This window comes from Lissotriton vulgaris, chromosome 8 (assembly GCF_964263255.1).
Source record: "Lissotriton vulgaris chromosome 8, aLisVul1.2, whole genome shotgun sequence".
Lineage (NCBI taxonomy): Eukaryota > Metazoa > Chordata > Amphibia > Caudata > Salamandridae > Lissotriton > Lissotriton vulgaris.
In genome coordinates, this window is record NC_141696.1 from 1,121,838,749 (window position 1) to 1,121,859,291 (window position 20,543).

The 20,543-nt window shown below is 46.9% G+C and overlaps 1 long non-coding RNA gene across 3 annotated transcripts in view; it reads left to right on the plus strand.

Annotated features, from left to right (window-relative positions):
• Positions 1-19,624, plus strand: part of LOC147698355 (uncharacterized) — a 456,086-nt gene extending 436,462 nt beyond the window's left edge. For 2 of the 3 annotated variants that reach the window (XR_015299333.1, XR_015299334.1), the window contains exon 5: positions 19,290-19,624. This is a non-coding gene — a long non-coding RNA (uncharacterized LOC147698355). The remainder of the gene's footprint in view (positions 1-19,289) is intronic. The other variant, XR_015299335.1, reaches the window with a different exon arrangement.
• Positions 19,625-20,543: the final 919 nt, after the last annotated feature.

Genomic DNA, 20,543 nt, shown 5'->3' on the forward strand with positions numbered 1-20,543 from the left:
TAAAATTATTTTTAAAAAAAACCACTTCCAGCAAACTGGACATTCTTTGGGTTAACTAAATCACATAGTGATCGGACACCACAATTGAACTACAAATTCCATCAGCTTTGTAGTCCAAGCACTGATGACGCTTTGTTCAAAATACACGTAGGATGCCAGAACTACAATTCCCAGGAATTTTGTAGTCCTCGCGCTAAGTATAGAATCACACAGTGACAAAGAACGGAGCATGCGTGTTACCGCGTGGTTACGTTTAGCCAATCAGCGGATAGTCAACACCACCTTGCCGGTAGACGCGCCGGATGACGCGGAGCACACGTGCAGCGCGCCGGACCAACCAACATACAGATAAGTAGTCCGCTTCCTGTCCAGTCGGTACCTCCCACAAGTCAGCCTAGAGGAAGGCGAGGAGTACCGACGGACAGGTAAGCGCTATGGGGAGCAAGGGAGGAATCGTTTGCCTAGTCCAGTCTTCCCTGGGTGAAACCGCCTTTAGGCGATCGATTTCTGATGCGCGTTAACCAAAAACTAGGAGAACACCAATGCACTGGGGGCAGACTTTAAAAAAAGCGCATCTAGAGCGAATTGTTGTCTTTCGGTTTCTGTAGTGTCGGTAACAAAGACACAGAAGCCGGTTGCTTGGGCTAATAAAATCTATTCTTTGTGAACACTACATAAATAGTTCAACACAGAACACTGGCACCAGTATGGCATTCCAGAAAACATATGGTATACCATGTCAGGGCGAGGTTGCTCTTTGCATATGTAGAGCTAGATGTCGTTCGGAGTCACGCCTTTTTAAGCAGCAAAGCAGCATTAAACGGGCAGCTTTAGACTTAACAGAGCAAACAGTGCTTAACCGAAATGTGAGTTTATTTCTACCTAACATCACCAAGTGGAAATTTTTAGGGTGGTATAAATACCAAAAGTAAATCACGTCACCTTGTGTAAAGTAATACCCAATAAAGGAGTGGATGGGGTGCCGGATGGAGTTCTGGTGATCTCTTCCTCTTTCATGTTTTCCGTTTTCTGTCTCACATCCAATAGAGCGGTGCTCCATTTGTACCTTAGCTGTTGCCGGGTGAGGTGGAGAACGCATTCCCCAGAACTTGGGTGAGTGAAACAACTAGATTCAAGCCCAGGATGTATGCACCTGGCCCATATATTTGATTGAAATTACAAATACTGACCATGAACTGTTTGGCATACAAATACTTCACGAGCATATCTCTGTGATTTGCAGCAACCTTAAAATAACTATGTGTGTTTTTTCTTAATGTGTGTTTGTCTATTGCCTATTTGTTTGGACCATATCCACTGGCGCTTGCAGGTGATATGACTCTTTTTTACACACTTATAACTATTGATAACAGCAGTTGCACTATAACAATAAGAAGGTCCTGATGAAGCAGACTGGTATCTCTTGAACCAACTCACTGCAGAAACATGTCGACCTAGTTACCATCTGAGTAGTTATTTGTTACCACTACTTGCACTGTTTTTTAACCTTGGGTGTGGGTAGGACTCTATTAAATTCTACTTTCCACTCCTACAACCCAATATTAACTTTTTCACTTCTAGTTGCCACATTGAGCACTTTATGCACTGCTTTTTGTTAATTCTTTGTACCCCCTGATACCTACACTAAGTTCAAACCCACACACTTCACATTCCTTCAAACGCTGATTAGGTTACACTCTACCTAATCCTAAGTGGTTCTTTCCACTTCCTTCGGGTGAAGGATCCCAAGTGATGTAGGGCGGTACAGGACGGGTATCTGATGGGAACACTTTTTCACCAAGGATACTTGGGATTCAGGAATTGTGCCCCTTTTCCACACACAGTCACATAGTTTGCTGCACTCTTGCGTTGACCCATTGTTGCACATTATACCTTATTCCATTGCCTACGTCTCCCTCACCAGTACCTATTGATTCTCTGCCGCCAGAGGGTTCCATAATTTGATGGAGAGAGATGCAAAGAGGTTTGAGCTTCCGATATCAATGACACAAACAGAGTGTTTCTTGTATGATTGTAAAGAACCATACCGGAATTCAGTTCGGGCTATTCAGATCGTTAGCTATGTGTGGGAAGAAGGCTTGAAGGTCATGAAAACACCGGCGACAGTCACACTTGTGCTCTTCCTTTATTAGTTACATATGCACAATTTATTGTTATGTGTTGTGATATATGCAATTTTGAAAAATTCAGTATATAAAGTGCAATTTGTAATGTATATACATTGCCTGGTTCCAGGTCTTAGGCGACGAAAAATGCGCTATGATTTACTGCTCGCTATTCTGATTCAGGCATGTGAATCTATGAAAGCTCCAATACTGGAGTAAGTAAACCAGTTGCTTATCTGTAACTGGTTCTCCAGTATTGGAAGCTTTCATAGATTCACATGCGACCCATCCTCCTCCCCTGAGAGGCTCACCTTGGATTTAGCACAAAAGATGTCTGAGGCACAAGTGCTGGAAAATCTGAGGGGCAAAGGGGTCTCTCAGGAGTGTTCTAGAAGATGAGAGGTCCTGATTGGTTCAGGGATAATTTTGGTCTTTTTTACATAATGAAGGTTATGGGTTGCAAAACGGAAATGGGCCTAGGCCTCTTTTCAGTTTGCTATCTTTCTAGGCATTGCTTTTTTATATACACCGGAGACTCCCGTAAAATGGTTTCCAGGATCATTAATTATGAATTTACGAGATCCCTCTACCATGAATGTGTTCTCCAAGAACTTTACCACAATTTTTGTGTTAGCATAGTTCACAAAATAAAAGTAAATCCCCTTGAAAAAAGTATCAATTTGATCTGATCTCCATAGGAAGTAAACAAACCTGAAAAATCTAATGCTACTTTTTCCCATGGACAGTCAGTCCAGAAATGGTACTCTAAATAATGGTCTCATGTCTTCCAGTGTTTCTATGAAAATAAACATTCACGGCATGAACCTACCATGTAACACAACTGTACATTTATAGCCGGCTACTAATACATTTGTCTTAATTTCCTACAGTTTGCAGACACACCCAAATATCCAACATGCCTAAATTTCATTCAGTCAGCACGTAGACATGAGTTGTTCATACCTCCTTATTGGTTTAAGGGAAATTCTATTCTCACAAGTGAGCTCAGAGGCAACTTGCGCAAATAGTTCAGGAAAACCGAGACACTTCTATTTTTTTCAACGACCTTTTTAATATATTTAGCTACCTGTTGTAAAACATAATCTTTTTTTTTTTTTTTTTTTTTAGTAGCATTACTCAAATCGATCTCCGAAAACAAGCCTTTACAATCTTTAATGACATCAGTTGGATCTACTACACATTCTTGATTATCTCTATTGTTCTTATCTGATCCTTCTTAAAAATTATATTCTTGGAAGACAGCCTGTCCTGAAGTTTTTCCTTCTTTGCACATACTTAATGGTTGGCTCATATTAAGGAAAAAGTGTTACTAGAGAGATCTACTAATAGTTTATGGTCTATAAAAACATTAAAATTGGATCCCCAAATGTAAGCTTTAAACCTTTGTACCTCCCACATACAGCCCAGCACTCTCTTTCTACGGTAATGTACTAAAAGATAAATAATATAAACACAAAAAGGGAAGGGAGGGCCTGAGGGGATGTTTAAAGACCTCTCACTACTACAGCCCCTTAATACGAACTATAACAGAAAGTAGCAGTGAGTCAACTGATCATTGACCCACTGCTACTTTCTGTTGTTAATGTACTGAAAGGGCCATCAGAATCTTTAATGCAAAATCAACATTGTCTTTCCCATTGACCTACCTACCTTCTTACTTAAGACTGTACCTAAACCTCGCAAGCGGACCTCTATAGTTACACCATATTCACCCTTTGCAACAGATTTACCCTTAAAGCAGGAACATGGACCCATTATACCCTACCTTTTTTGAGTAACAATCTCAAAGGCTGCACCACTAGAGGTTCCCCACACAAATAGGCTCATATTCCATCCTTGTCTATCGGTTCTGTTTGAATGGTGTCTAGATTTTAAAATTTTGATTGAATACTGTTAGATGAGACTGTGTTCCCCCAAATAGTCGACTTCTTCTGTAAATAGTTTACACTTTTCCAGTCTGCCTGTCTTTTTACATTCTCAATACATGTTCAAGAACCAGCATCTGGTCATAAAGTTATGTTGTGAAAATTAAAATATCATATAGATATGCTTGGCATTGTCTAATTACCAAACAGTAAGTCCATCACCTTTTGAAAGACACTTGCTGATGTCGCAATGCCAAACTGTAATCGTAAATATTTGTAAGCACCCAATGATGTCACAAAAGTAATGAGTTTTTGTGAGGATTAAGCAAGTCAGATCTGATGGTTGCCAGAGTGTAGATCTTTAATAGTAAAGTACTTTACCTCCCCCAAAGTTGCAAGCATTTCCTGGATATGAGGCAAAGGATGACCGCCAACAAATATGTTTTTATTTAACGTCTTAAGATCGACATACATGAAGATCACCTGACTATTTACATATAAGAAGTACTGGAGAAACTCATTCCAATGAGTTGGTGGGCTTAGTTCGGTCAGGACCGGAGTCGAGGATTATGCTCTTTCTTTATTTTCCATTCCCAACAGGATTCCACAACAATAAACAACAACTATCATTCCCATGGTTAACGAGGGAAAGGGAAAAAAAGATGAACCTAACCAATCAAACAGCACGGCGGGACCACAATGAAAGGAGGCTTCTGGCTAGCTTCCTCTCTTTTCCTGCTCGCTCTGCAGTGAAGTCCTTCTCGGGTTTTTCTTTTACCTCTTGTATTGTGGTGATTGTGCTTGCTTGTATTAGTGGTGTTGTTGAGGTCTGGTGGCACTTTGGCAGCGGAGTGTGTGTGTGTGTGTGGCTGCAGGAGTGTTTTCATTGCTCCAGTCACAGATGAATTTCCTTGCCTCTGTCCCCTTGATGCGGTGACGGCTGGGAGCCGCCAGAGGTCACGCGTACAGGCATGCCTTGTTGCTCTGTGAGGATGCGCCTTTCCGTCAGTTTCACTAGGACTTCTGACAGCCGGCGTACCCCACGAAGCATGTGCCCGAGCCTCCTAGGAAGCCATGACACCCCTACTGGTACATGTCTATATATAAAGTTTGCCTGCAACAGCCTGACGTGCGCGGTCGGTAGCGAGGCAGTCACGCTCTCTATGTTCATCAGCGCGCATCAATCACCTGAACTGGAAGGCTGTTCACCTGTCTCGACCTGCCCAGGCAAGTGACACCCGCATCACACAGGGTGCGTTTGCCCCAGGACTTTCACCCGTAATTAGCGTGTGGCGCTTAATGTCTGACTGTCCCAGTCGCCAAAGTATAGGATCCTTAGGATAGCAAATCCTTCTGTACCTCCACCTCCTTGAGTTTCTAGGTGGCCTTGAGGCTCATTAGGGCTGCGGATTTCCACTTAATTAATTTAGCCCTGATGCACTACCCCTGGTCTTAAACCATGGAAGGGGAATACTTGCAGATCCTTCCTCTGGATGAGTTTTGCCAAGCAGTGGATGCCTCTATTAACCAGGTGATGGCAGCAGCCATTGGCTCTTTTGAGCGGCGACTTATGGAAATTGCCTATGCTTATGCAGAGCCCTCTTCCTCTTTGGATACCCTAATTGCGCACTTAACTGTAAGCAGGACTCTGCTATGGATTTTGGTGCCTTTGCACACCTGAAGAAGACCTTTTTGGCCTGCCCTTGCCATGATTCTTTTGTGCCATGGGATTTGGACACCATTTCCCCAAGGTGGTCTGGATGGGGATGATGAGGAATCTCTTAACAAGTGTAATGATGAGTTTGGGCCTTAAAGGCCTTGAGGAACTCTTCCCCCCTGAGACCCCTACGCCTCTGGCGCTACGCCTCCTTCCAATATGTTGGTTCCTGAAGATCTTATCCACCACTGCTCTGCAGAGTGTGCCTCTTCAAATAAAGTTGCCCAATTTGTTGCAAGACTCCCCAGAAGCCCATAGGAAAGGAGGTTATGGCATGCCTTAGGGCGGAGTGCCCCTGTCCCTCCCAGGTAAGGTGGCGATCACCCTGTAGATAGATGCTAGCATGGTCACGTTCCTGCAAAAATATATTGGTGACCCCCAAGAAAGGGATAGACCGGTTGTGGAAAGCCTTCCAGGACAAGCTTCAGATTACCTGTGGCCCCATCACCAAAATCCTTTATCTGGCAGAGGAAAGCAAAGACCTTAAATACCTCTCTTCCCCCCCCCCCCTAATCAGTTTGGGGATCTGCTTAACATGCCATAGCGTTTCTAGGCAACGCGAATTGCACCCCATCAACTGCGAAACTCACCATCAACTGCGAAACGTCGTTCTCTCCTCTTAAAGTGGACCCTAAACTTGGGGACCTCGCTTCCTCTAAGTCAGTCACTGTGGTACCAGGCTTGCTCTTAGGGGAGCCTTTTATCAAGGAGGTAACCAAATTCATCACCATGTTCACTACCCAGGACCAGGCGCAAGCTTCAATTTAGGTCTTCCACCTTAAGATTTACTCGGGGCTGACCCTGACAGGGGGCGCTCGGCCGGCCGCTTCTACACTCGAGCCCCTCCCAGAGGGTTCAGGAAGCCATCAGAGCAGCCCAGACAGGGAGAGTTCTTCCAGTCCCGCAGAAGCATCCACAGTCGCTGCTGTAAGGGCACCTCCAGAGGAATCTTCCAGTCCCAACCAGGTGAGACTTTTCCTCTTGCTCCCAATCACAGGTGAGGGGCAGATTGGCTTTTTTCGGGTGCAACTGAGAGCGCATTACCGTGGATCTGTGGGTACTTCAGACTGTCAGGTTTCCATATAGAGTTCTATGGGTCCCCTTTCATATGTAAACTGATGAGAGGGATCAGTCTATCTCTTCCCCCGCAACCTAAATACTCCAAACTGTGGGAAGTTAACAAGATTCTATGTCAGGAGCGGAGGCTTCTGATTAGGCTGTTCTTTCTCGTTTATTTTCTACTCCAGCAGCCATGAAAGGTATAAACAGTAATAACAAAACCACATTTCCCATGAACATCCGGGAAATTGGAAACAGAAAAAGTCTCGCATATCGACCAATCCCAGGCCGTGGCTCCTCATAACTTCCCCTTCTGGTACTCTATCTTCCTCTTTCTTCGCTGCTCCAGCAGCAGACAGATGAGTGCCTTTTGTTTTCTTGTGTTTTACTGATTGTTGGATTATTTGCTAAAATATGTTATGCTTATTGTTCGCAGTCTGCCGCGTTGGGTGACGTGGGGCGACTGCGAGTGGGCCGCGGGAGCGTTCGTCGCTCCTTTCGCGGTAACATTCCCTCAGCTCTGTGCGCGGGCGGCCTCCGGCCGCTAGGGGACCGCGCGCCCGTGCTGCCGCTCTGAGGAGCTTGACCCCCCGCGTCGTGCGAGTCGTTGAGTGCGCTTCGTACCTTCCGTCGACGGAGCGTCCCAACGGTCTCGCGCGTTGTGAGGGAAGTTCGGCGGGTCTGTGGGCAGCGCTATCGGCACTTGTAATTACAGAGCCCTGCCCGGAGCCTGAACACCCGCGCTGCGGGTAAGGTGTTGATTCGCTTTGGGACCGGCCCGGGCAGTTTTGTGCCTCATAACGGAGGCCGGTAGGTCCCGACTCCATTACTTTGACCCCGTGATTGCGGGACGTACCTTCTATCCGGGCTTTGCCCGCCTCAACCCCTAAGGCTCACGCAATGGAGTACGACGAGTACTATGCTGAGGAGGAAGAGGAGCAGGTTATCTACCTTCCGGTAGATGACCATTTTTGTGAAGTCATGGATTCCTCCTTGTGGAAGGCGGTGACGCAGGTTGTCGAACCCTTGGAAAAGAGGATTGAGCAACTTCAGGCCCAATGCCAACCCTCTGGTAACGGGCCGGATACCGTAGGGCGGCAGGATCCCAACCCCCCGGCCCAAGCTTCCACCTCTGTACCGGACCCCAAGAGGAAACGCTCTGTCGACACGGGGGTGGACGCGGACGCTTTCTCGTGCCTCAAGAAGGCCTTCCTGGAAGCTAAGTCTTCCGACGCCCCTTCAACTTCGAAGACGATCCCGACTGTTCCCGCAGGGGATGATCATGGCGACGGAGATACGGCTGACCCTGACGAGTCTCCGCACACCTCGGATGGGGATGGAGAGCCCGATCATTCGTGGTCCTCAGCTCAGACCTCTCAACCCTCCCTCCCCGACCCGAATTCGGATATGCTCAATCCCGATGAGCTTCTCTACCCACGTTCGTCGCAATGGGTCCCCGCACCTAAGGTGGCGGCCTACATGGCGGCCAGGCTGCGCAAATCGATAGATCAAGAAGTGCGTAGCTGTCTCAGGGCCGAATGCCCGCGCCCATCTCTGGAAGGCAAAGTTGCGGTAACGCCGGACATCGACCCCAAGATGTCTACGTTCCTCACCAAGTTTGTCAAAGATCCCAAAAAGGGCATTGACCGCTCGTGGAGAGCCTGCCAAGATAAGCTCTTAGATACAGCAGGTCCCCTGGCAAAGATACTCGACATGGCGGAAGACGCCAAGACCTCTGGTTCGCTGATCTCCCCTGAAATTCTGTCTGGCTGGGCGCAGAGAGCTGTGATTTTCTTGGGGAATGCGAACGTGGCCATTTCTACGGAACGGAGGAGGTCAATCCTTATCAAAATCGACCCCAAGCTTGGAGAACTGGCGACCTCCGAAGCAGGCCCTATGGCGGAGGGCAACCTTTTCGGCGATCCTTTCGTCAAAGAATTGGGGAAATTTGTTAATACCTTTAACTCCCTCGACAAGGCCCAGTCTTCGGTAAAAAGAATCTTCTCCCCCCGTGTTTTTGGAGCAGCCAGCCGAGGTAGGGGGCGCTCGTCTGGCAGGTCCTTCACCAGAGGCCCCAATAAACAAGGCGAGTCCTATCGAGGCCAGTATCAGGATCCCGACAAGTTCGGCAACTTTTACCAGACAAGAGGACAGCCCCGCCGCCGTGGTGGACGAGGACGTGGTGACGGCGGCTACAATTACTCGAGAGGTGAGACTTCAGAGTGTGTCGGGTCTGAGAGTGGGGGGACGACTCCAATACTTTTTACATGCATGGTCTTCCATTACCTCAGACGCTTGGGTTTTGCAGACCGTCAGGGGTTTTCACATCGAATACGCAGGAATCCCCAAACAGCACATTCTCCCCAAACCCATCAGTTTTACTCCAGATCAGGTTTCTCTCATAGACGGGGAGGTGGCGGACCTTCTTTGCAAGGGGGCGATCGTACAAACACACTGGCACCCTGGGGGTTTCCTGAGCAACATTTTCCTTGTAGAGAAGCAGGACGGCGGTTTTCGCCCAGTGATAAACCTCAAGGAGTTCAATGGCTGGCTAGTCTACCGCCATTTCAAGATGGAGGGCATCCATCTTCTGAGGGACTTGCTCCAGGAAGGGGACTGGATGGTCCGGCTGGACCTCAAGGATGCCTACCTCACGGTTCCCATTTTTGCCCCTCACCGGCGCTTTCTGCAATTTCGGTGGGGTCACCAGGTTTACGAGTTTGTCTCCCTCCCTTTCGGGCTATCGTCCGTGCCGTGGTGCTTCACCAAGGTCCTGAAACCGGTGGTGGAATGCTTGCGCATGGAGGGCATCCGTCTAATAATTTACCTAGACGATATGCTCATTCTACAGCAATGCCCACGGGTGCTACTGGCCCACCTCCAGAGGACAGTGACCCTATTGGAGTCCTTGGGCTTCATTATCAACCCGGCCAAGTCGGACTTAACTCCGAAACAAACCATGCAGTTTCTGGGCTTTATGATCAATTCGGTGGAGGCGACATTGTCCCTGCCCTCCCGGAAACTGTCCAAGATCAGGCACGAACTGAGGCGTACCCTGGCGCGCCCCACGATACAGTTGCGCCACCTGGCCAGAGTGGTCGGCCTTCTGTCATCGTCCATTCAGGCGATTTTTCCGGGGCCCCTCCACTACCGGGCCCTTCATCGCCTCAAGGCCCTTCACCTTCGCAGGGGTTTGACTTATTCGCAGATCGTTCCACTCACAGAGGAGGCAAGGACGGAGCTTCGGTGGTGGATCGATCATATGGACGCCTGGAACGGGCGAGCCATATTCGGATCGCAACCGGATTTGGTAATCGAGTCCGATGCAAGTGGCCTTGGATGGGGAGCGCGCTGCGGCGCTGTCTCTACAGGTGGCGCGTGGTCGTCCGCAGAACTAGGCCTACACATCAACTGCCTGGAACTAATGGCGGGCTCCTTCGCGGTGCGATGCTGGACGAAGGAGAAACTTCGATGTTGTGTCCTCTTGAAGATGGACAATGTGGCGGCCGTACGCTACATCAATCACCTGGGAGGGACCAGGTCCAAAGCGCTGTCTGACCTGGCCCGCTCTCTCTGGGAGTACTGCCTGTCTCACGAGATTTCGTTGTCGGCGGAACACCTCCCCGGCTCGGCCAACTTGGTGGCAGATTGGTGGTCCCGTCACTGGAGGGACACGAGCCTGTGGCGGCTTCGCCCGGATGTGTTCGGAGCGATCAGGGACAGATGGGGTCCGTTCTCGGTGGACCTTTTTGCCTCGCGGCTGGACGCTCAACTGGAACGCTACTTCAGTTGGCGTCCGGACCCGAAAGCAGCGGCGACCGATGCCTTCTTGCAGGACTGGAGCAAGGAGAACGGCTATGCGTTTCCCCCCTTCGCGATGATTATGAGGTTGTCTACCCAGGTGCGGAGGCAACGAGCGGACCTGGTGGTGGTCACCCCGATCTGGAAGTCGCAAGTCTGGTTTCCAGCTCTGATGGAACTTTCTTGGGATTCTCCAATCCCTCTACCCCGCGCTCCAGATCTCCTCAGGAATCCCTCACCACCTCCTGTCCACAGGCAGCTTGTGCCTGATGGCCTGGCGGGTTACAGGAGACGCTGGCAAGTCCCGGGACTTTCGGAGGACGCTGCGGCGCTGTTGGCCAAATCCTGGGCAGACTGCACCAACAAGCGGTACCGATCCGCATGGGCCAGGTGGAGTGGTTGGTGTCTGCGACTCCAGATTTATCCTATGGGGGCAGACGTTGTCCACATCCTTAACTTCTTAGCTTCCCTGTCAAGGGAGGGCCTGGCTTACAGGTCTATCAACACCTTTCGTTCGGCCATCTCGGCGGGCCACATTCCAGTTGATGGGAAGCCCGTAGGCGAACACCCCCTGGTTTGTAAATTGCTGCGGGGGGTGAGACTTGCGGTCCCACCGCAACCTCGCTACTCAACTCTGTGGGATGTCAATAAGGTTCTGAACCTGTTTCAGGACTGGCCGTCTAATAGATACTTATCCAGGAAACAAATTTCAGCCAAATTAGCAATGTTGCTTTGTCTGATTTCTTGTCGTAGGGTCTCCGATGTCAGAGCCTTGGACCTTACGGGTCGCATTTTGTCCCCGGATGGGGTGACCTTCCTCCTGTCGAGACGTACTAAGTGTGACTCTTGTTCGATTTCATATCCTGCTTTCCCGAATGCCCCGAAGTTATGTGTGGTTCGAGCTCTAAAGGCCTACGAAGTAGCTACTGTTGATATTCGCCCACAGGGTGTCAAGCAACTGTTCATTGCTCTTACTAAGCCGCATGGGGCGGTTTCATCCCCTACTATCGCACGCTGGGTGCGCTGGGTTATGCAGGAGGCAGGCATAGATACTTCTCGGTTTGGAGCCCATTCGGTCAGAGGGGCCATGGCGTCTAAGGCGTTTTCTCTGGGGGCTCGCCTAGAGGACATTATGAAGGCGGCAGACTGGTCGTCAGACTCTACTTTTAAGAGGTTTTCCTTTAAACCTGTCCCCTCGCTGGCTTCTGTGGTTGTCGACAAGCTTTGAACTAGCCTAATCAGAAGCCTCCGCTCCTGACATAGAATGAAAAATTTCCTAGCTAACGTACAGGAAAGTTTCAATTCTATTAAGGAGGCGGAGGCGAGTATTAGCCCACCCTGTCTTCTTCGAACCCTCCCAGAACTCTACGTTGGGTCAGTAAGTAAAGTCTTTACCACAGTCTCCTACATGAATGTGTTGCATGTTGCTTCTCATATCGCATCTCAGTTTTGGACATCTAGAACGCAATTTATGTCATTCAATGTTGAACTGTGCTATTACCCATGACGTGCGTGGTTCATTTCTTGATGCCTTACCCGGTCTTCTTGTGCCGTAGGTGCGGAAGCAGGCAAGCAGGAATGATGGATTTACTCTTGTGGCAGTGTCGCAGGAAGAAAGAGGAAGATAGAGTACCAGAAGGGGAAGTTATGAGGAGCCACGGCCTGGGATTGGTCGATATGCGAGACTTTTTCTGTTTCCAATTTCCCGGATGTTCATGGGAAATGTGGTTTTGTTATTACTGTTTATACCTTTCATGGCTGCTGGAGTAGAAAATAAACGAGAAAGAACAGCCTAATCCTCGCCTCCGCCTCCTTAATAGAATTGAAACTTTCCTGTACGTTAGCTAGGAAATTTTTCATTCTCTCTCTTTTTAAGTTGTGGCAATCAAACTAGTATCTGTCTCGAAGGCCTTGTCAGCGAAGTCGGCCATGCTTCTCTGCCTACTAGTGAGGAAGAGAGTGTCCGATGTATGGACGCTGGACATTTCTGGGTGAATCTTTACTCTCCAAAGGGCCACCTTTCACGTTTCCAGGCGCACAAATTCTGACTCCAAAGTGGTGTCATAGCTAGCCTTTAATAGGCACCCCAAACTATGTGTGGTTCGTTGTCTGAAGGCGTATGAGAGCATGACTGAGGAGTTCTGCCCCCACAAGGAGTGGCCACTGCTGATCTCGCTCAGGTCTCGCTGGATCAAAAGGGTCATGCAGGAGGCGGGCATTGATGTTTCTCACTTTGGAGCGCACTCGGTCAGGCACGATGGCCTTTAAGGCACTCTCCTTGGGGGGGCTTGCCTGGAGGACATAAATAATGCTGCTGACTGGTCCTCGGACACCATGTTCAAGAGATTCTGTTTCAAACCTGTAAGGGACATTGCCTTGGTGGTGAACAAGCATAATCCTCGCCTCAGGTCCTGTCATACAGTGAAAACTTTGCTGGTAGACAAGAAGGGAAGTTTGAATTCCATTAAAGGCACAGAGGCGAGGATTATTCCCGCCCAGTGTTCCTGAGGCTCACCCTCACTGCCGTTTTTTTTCCCCCAACCCAACCCAGGCTCAAGGTAAGGGGGCTCATGGTGTGGTGGTTCCGGTTCTTCGTACAGCATAAGTATATCCTTTGACTCTTTTTGTTAGGGGACTTAACTGAAGGCCATTAGTCATGTTTTTCCTCAGAGTGGAGGCGGAAGGGTGGTGTTGCATACTGCTGTTTTCTTTCAACATGCTTAAACATGAGTTCAGATTCATTAGGTTTTCTTAATAAATTTGTCTAGGTTCATAAGCATCTAAAGGAGAATAGCTGAGGCTGACAATATGAGCAGGGTTGCAGTCGAGAAAGAGGAAGCTACCCAGAAGCCTACTGTCTTTGTGGTCCCACCATGCTGTTTGATTGGTTCACCTTATTTGACCTTTTCCCTGTGAACTATGGAAAAGTTGGTTTTTAGGTCTCGCCTGAGCCAATGCGCTTGCGCATTGCTCCAGCGAGATTATAGTAAGGGGAAAAGAACAGTCTACCAAAACGGCGGATTAGACACAGTTCATGTGATCTATGCGTGTGCACAGCGCCAGCCACGTCACACACCACCATTTGTCTGTGCCTCGCATCAGACTTCAAAGGATTACGCTCCCGCTCCCCCTGCCACACAATGCCGATGGCTTGCTTTGCTTGCTACTCCTTGCCCTCTGGTCTCCCGTGTGCTTGCATCTTCCTTTCTTGGCCCTTGGTGTTTTCCTTGTTCTCCCCTTCAGAGCCTTCTCGACCCCGTACTCAATTGCTGTCCAAGCCCCAGCCCTCGCTGCCTCAATCATTATACACTCTCCCTGTGTTTTTCTATTTCCCCTTGTTTTTCCCCAGCTCCATCATTCTGTGCTTTGATAAACTGAACGCGCTTTGTAGCACTCAACCCTGCGTGTTCTTAGCTTCAGTCTCTGTGCTGCTGCACCACATGACTTCCGGGCACCAGCACATGACTTCTGGGGCACCAGCGCACCACTCTGGGGGCACCAGCGCACCACTCAGCCCAACCACATCACTCAGCTCCACAACAGCACTGTCCTTGCTTGCTACCAATAGGACTCGCATTAGGAAAGTGTAAGCTATTGGCTTTGTGAATAACAATGCTATTAATTTATATATTTTCAAAGCCAACACATATTTAAAAAAATGTGTAATTTACTATACCAGTAGCTCACACTTTCCTAATGCGAGACCTATTGCATTGCAAATGCTTGTTGTTTTCGATTACTGCTGGGGAGCAAAATAAATAAAGTAGTGAGCACAATCTTCACCTTTGTGTCCTTAATAGAATTGAAACTTTCCTTCATGTCTACCAGGACATTTTTCATTATGCCATCAGAACATAACATAACTAATAGTACTGCTTTATGGTCATTCTTCTCAACTGTATAGCCCTAACCTTATGAACTACTAGCTGGAAATCTAGACTCCACTTGTTGAAGTAAATTCCCATTGGTATCAGGAATGTTAAATCTGTTAATGTAATAGGATTGTCCAATATTGGTTCTAAATATAGGATTTCTCTCTCCAAAGCCAAAGCCAATCACCTTAATATGTTGTGCTCTTTTAAAGCTACATGCACCTTAGTCTCAGTTTTTCTTCTCAAACACTCCACAGAATGAAAAAAAATAGGCAAGCATATCACTATCATGATCACCTGGGTTGATATATGCCCTGTGGATCACTTTACTTTCTGCAGTTATTCGCTAAGAAGCAGTGTCTGCAATCATTTTTTGTTATTGTTATAAACTTTGTATTGCATTTCCTTATAATGCAAAACATTGATTGCATTGATAAACTGAAACTACATAGACACTGGATTGATATGCTTGAAATGTGTCGACTGTTTGACTCGTTAATATGACACGCACACACACACATATATATATATATATATATATATATATATATATATATTGTGGGGCTATCTCACAGGGAAAAGCCAGGACGGGTTCCCAAGCAAGCGCGGAGATACCCCTTCGGGGGTCGATTCTGGCACTATATAAGAAACATAATAATAATATATACACACCACCACCAAGTCCTGTCCACACCAAAATGCTGCAACACTTGATCAGCGATGCTTACAGGAACGAAAAAAAAAGGAAAAAAATTATATATAATTTTTTTTTCTTTTTTCGAGGAATATTGAGCTGCAGGCCACACACTAGTGCATAGATCGCCATCTGGTGGTGGGCCCGACTGATTACACTTTGTTGTTGTCTTGGAAAAGTCTTTGTTTGGTGGGTGACTCCTCCTGTAGAGGGTAGTGCGCATGGGCATCGACTCCATCTTTAGATTGTTTTTTCTGCCATCGGGCTCGGATGTGTATATTGTGCGGTCCTGTTACTGATCTCCTTTCGACTTCCAGTCCTACATCATACCTTCGGTATCGTCTTTGATCGTGATTCCAGTTACCCGTGTCGAAGAAAGGCTCACGCTTCTCGATTCCAGCGTTCGTCGGGCCCAGCTGTGCCATTGGCTCGTGGAAAGAAAACCCTTCAAGAAGAGCCCTCAGTGTGGACACTACTTTCCCCACACTGACCTACATGAGGTTTGCAATCTCTGCTTGTCCCCAGAGAGTCGAGATTGTCAGGCCTGCGATTCGTTCCGGTCGGAAAATCATCAGAGACCGTTTAGCTCGACGAGTCATGGCGCAGTCCTCTTCATCGACACCAGACCCCATCATAGACGAGGCATCAATCGATCTTGAGTCCGAAGAACAACAGCAGGACGACATTGTTTCCGAAGCAGAGGATTCAGCTTCTGGAGCCGAAGGACAATCGGACGACTATTTTCTTCCAGCTGGTCAACAGGTCGTGAGTACAAGCGGCAAACCTGTTCTCCGCCCCCCCCCCACCACCACCACACACACATAATGGGACAGGCTTTGGTTCCACCTCCACCTCCGGGTCCAGGTGCACACCGACCAAAACCTTCAGAAGCCCCGCCTTCTGGCTCGGCAGCGAAGAACACAAAAAAGCCTCCAGTCGACTTATGCTCGAGTGAGTCTGTTGGTCCCGACAAGCAAAAGGTCTTAAAACCAAAACTAACTCTGGCACCGAAGCAGCCCTCAGTACTGCAACCGGTCGAGCTGAAAACCAGCTCCGCACCGAAGGCAGTTCCCAAGCCTATCGAACCAAAGACCACTCCCGTTCCGAAAAAAGTTGACCCGAAGCCCATGTCTGCACCGAAACACCCAAAGGTTGATGATCACAAAAGGGCTTCAGGACCAATCATTCCAGGTCCGAAAAGTTCTGATCCGAAAAAGAAACACAACACTAAGTCTTTAGATGCGAAACCAAAATCTGCTCCAAAGACTGCAATAGACATTGTAAAACCTTCCAAACAATTCAGTCCCAAACAAGTCGGCGTCGGATAGGATAGTTACACAGAAGAACTTTTCCGCCCAGACCCAAAACAAAAGATTCTTCAAATTAATCCAAAGACTGGACATATATGTTACAGTGCCTGAAAAGGGAAAAATTGACTCTCCCAAGCCACCTCCAGTTCCTCTCAAAAAAACATGCTCAAACTTCACCCATAAGAATTCCTTCACCATTGCCAGAGATACCAATTGACATTTCCCCTGCGCACTCACTATCCACCACGCATTGTCCTATACCTGAGGATGAGGATGAGGATGAGATTTATTCACAGGGGGTAAAAAGTGAGCAGCACATAAATGACCCAGACAATATCCCTGGGCCATCAACTGATCCCTGGGAAGATTATAACACGCCAGATGCACCAGATCTGCCACAAGATGATGCATACCCTTCTAGACCATCTCCACCAGATGACACTATTGGGTTTACACCGCTTATTCATAGAGTAGCCACTTTTCATGGGGTGGATTTACATACAGAGCCAGTGGAAGAAGACTTCCTTATGGATCCATTGCTGTCATCACACAAAACCACAAACACATTACCAATACTTAATGGAGTGGTAAGGCATGCACCAGAGATATTCAAAAACCCAGTCAGAGCCAGGGTAATCCACCCCAGACTAGAAAAAAAAGTATAAAGCGTCTCTAACTGACCCAGCATACATCAAGGGTCAGCTGCCATTGGACTCATTAGTAGTCTCAAATGTGAGGAAAGGAGCTAACTCGCAAACGGGATGCTCCATCCCTTGATAAGGAGGCCAAGCTTTTAGATGCCTCAGGGAAACGCACAAGCAGCCAATGTCTGGAGAATTGCTAACACTCAAGCTTTGTTAGCAAGATATGATCGTGCTCATTATGATGAGCTAGAGATACTCGTGCAACATTTGCCAGAACAATATAAAGCCAGGGCTTCTGACTTAATACATGAAGGCAAGGTCATTACCAATACCTCAATCTGCTGTGCGTTAGATGCTACCGACACAGCCTCTAGAGCAATAAATACAAGAGTACTGTTACATAGACATGCCTGGTTACGCATCTCTGGCTTCAAGCCAGAAGTTCAGGCCAGTATCCTAAATCAACCTTTTGACCAGCAACATCTTTTTGGTCCTACAGTTGATAATGCACTAGAGGAAATTAAAAAAGATTCGGACACAGCAAAATCCATGGGAGCCTTACAAACTCAGACCCACCGAGCCTCCTTTCGTCGCTCCTCTTACAGGAGCGCCTCTAAAGGTTTTTAAACAGCCACCTCCTCTTCTTATAAAGCGCCCACCCAAACAGATGCATACTGGTAAGTAGCATTTTCCATATATACACACACACACCTCCCCGATCCTAATCCCTTCTGTCAGACTCCAGTTCTCAGTATGCTTTCCATTGCCCCAAAAAGTGTTCATCTTTTTGTGGGTATCTGCAAGCAGCATATACTGTCTCTTCTGCCAACATGCAACAGTCTTGTCTGAAGCTTAATCCTCTCAACGCAGTAACGTTGGGACTCCTCACAATCAAATAATGGGCTGCTTGGCTTCTATGAGACCGATGTTACAGAACTTCAATTTATACTTAGGCAGAGTCTTGTTTTCCATACCTCCAGGATTACTGCAGAGGATGACTTAGTCTTCTAACACCACAAGAGTGGCCTCCACTCCTGTTTCCACAGTGACTATATCCTTGGGAAGTCTCAGAATGTGTGTAGTAGTGTTCTCGTCTGCCTGCAACGATTTATGCATTTATATTTGTCAGTTTGTTTTGTTGTATCAACCAGGATCCCACCCTGATGGCTAACTCCTGTGGGTATCTGCATACTTCCTATCAGTTTCCCTCCTCAAGGATCCCCAGATTCTTCTCCCACTTATCTTTCAAGGCTTCCATGGGATCCTTGTTATATTTATTATGAGTGTACTGTATATCTGGGATACTGTGTGTTTGAGCAAGGGAGTTGAGGTCTGTATTCCAATGGCATCTCCTTGGCCACACACAACCGAAGTTTGTTGTGAGGTCTCATGTGCAGGTTTCATTTGAATGTAGCAAAATCTTTGGCTGTTCTTAAGGTCCTATTGACCGAGTTCTTTGAATGGAAGATACTTTGTTTATCTCATATATTTCCCAACTTAGTTATCCCAAGTGTGTCCAATTACTTCTTCCCCTGCAAGGTTTCGAGTTCTGATCACCCCTCCCCACACACACTGCCGCCGCAAAGGTCCTGTCATTCATCACCTGGAGTTGGACCGCCCAATAGTACAGTTGTACATTTGGGAGTGAAGGTCATGTATATGCTGAAGTATGTAAACCTCACCTGTTTCCACATTAATGGAAACTCCCAGTCTCGGTGAGGGTTCCAAGGGATAATCTGAAACGACACCAATTTGTGACAATTTAAACTGATCCCGGCGTAGCTCCCAAACTCAGCCAACATCTCAAGGAGTCTGGATCAAATGCTATGGATCTGCCAAGTAAAGCAGCATGTCTGCATATAGAGATCATAACCATACCAGCCTGGCTCACAAGGCAGATCCTGAATCTGCACGTCCTTTCTGAGAATGCCTGTATATTGCTTAAGGGCAAATAGCAACTGTAAGTGTAACCGCTTGGAAAGTGTTATACCCTATACAGTACAAGTGGCCTTTTTTTTTAATAAACTTGAATGTCTGATATTCACATATTCTACTTGCTTCACCTAAACTTTCTTGATGCATGCTTTAAAAAAATAGGTCAGTACTGAATATTCGGTATTGGAATTGTACTTAAAAAAAAAAAGAATTTACATTTTTTTTTTCTTTTCCACTTCAATCAGGTAACACGGACACTGTTCAGTTCCTACTCTAAACAGTTGAAGACTCTGGCTAAGACCCCATCCATAAGAAATCGGAACAACACTTCAGGATATTAATAAAACCTCGTTTCTGGGTGCATTTTACTTTTTTCCATAGGCTTCTGAATTTCTGCTTAAGTTTTAATTTTTAACTCACTTATTCCATTATGGCATGTATAGATTTTCCAGGGATTGAGAGTGGATAATGTTGTTTCCCTTTATTATGGTACAATGGTTGAACTTCTTTTAACAAATTTTGATGTTGGGGATTATCACGTTATTTGCAATCCATTGACATTAAAAGTCAATAAAACGCTTTTTATTTTCCTCTATTAAAGGCACCATGAAAGCTGAAGCATTTTGTGGTACCTAAACGCTTGCTTCTTATGTACGCTTTTTCGTTTTGTCTCCAATTAGCATTTTGCTTATACCTTAAAAATATTCTAACTGCAATTTTAACGATAATTTGTATACAAACCACTTCACTTTAAGAATGTGTATTTTAGCCAGTGCGACAAGACTTCCTTTTACCTTTTTAAAAGGGACAATCAAAGTTTTCTTGTTGTTCTGCTGGTGAAAGTGGATCTCAGACGAAAGGATCAACATTTTCTGAACCACTGTTTGTCTTTGATTTGTTTCTTGGAAAAGGAGTCGTCCGTGTTGACCTTTATGCTGCCTTGCCAGGCTGACTGGGCAATAGCTATAATGTTTGCCACCTTATGATATAAGCTGTTCAGATAACTAGGATCATGTGAGTGATCATGGTCTTGGTGGACAAGGTAAAGTGTGCAAGTCTTAGGAGGCTGCCTTGTGTTTCTCCAAGGTGCCTTCAGAAGTGGATGAGTGAGATCGTTTAGTAGGGCGGACCAACACCTAATGCTCTCTCAGCCCTTCTGTCTTTACGCTTCGCTGATGCAGCCGCTGTCTTTCTTCACCACAATTGATGTACAAAAAAAATATCTCCATTTCTACCTTTGTTTCAGCAAAAATAGGGCTCACCGGCTCCCTCATTAACAGCCTTTGTATACTCTACCACTACATTGTTGGACTGTAAACTGCTTATCTGAAAGACACGTTAATGATAGATTTCTTACCTTGGAATTTCCCCAGGTGCCAGACTGGATCCGGAAAGTTTTTCTGCTTAGCAGTACCTCTGCGCGGCAGTAGGAGGAGTTCTGCGGCTCCGCGGCAGTCACTGGCATCGTAGGTGCCAAGATGACGTCACGGAGAGTACTT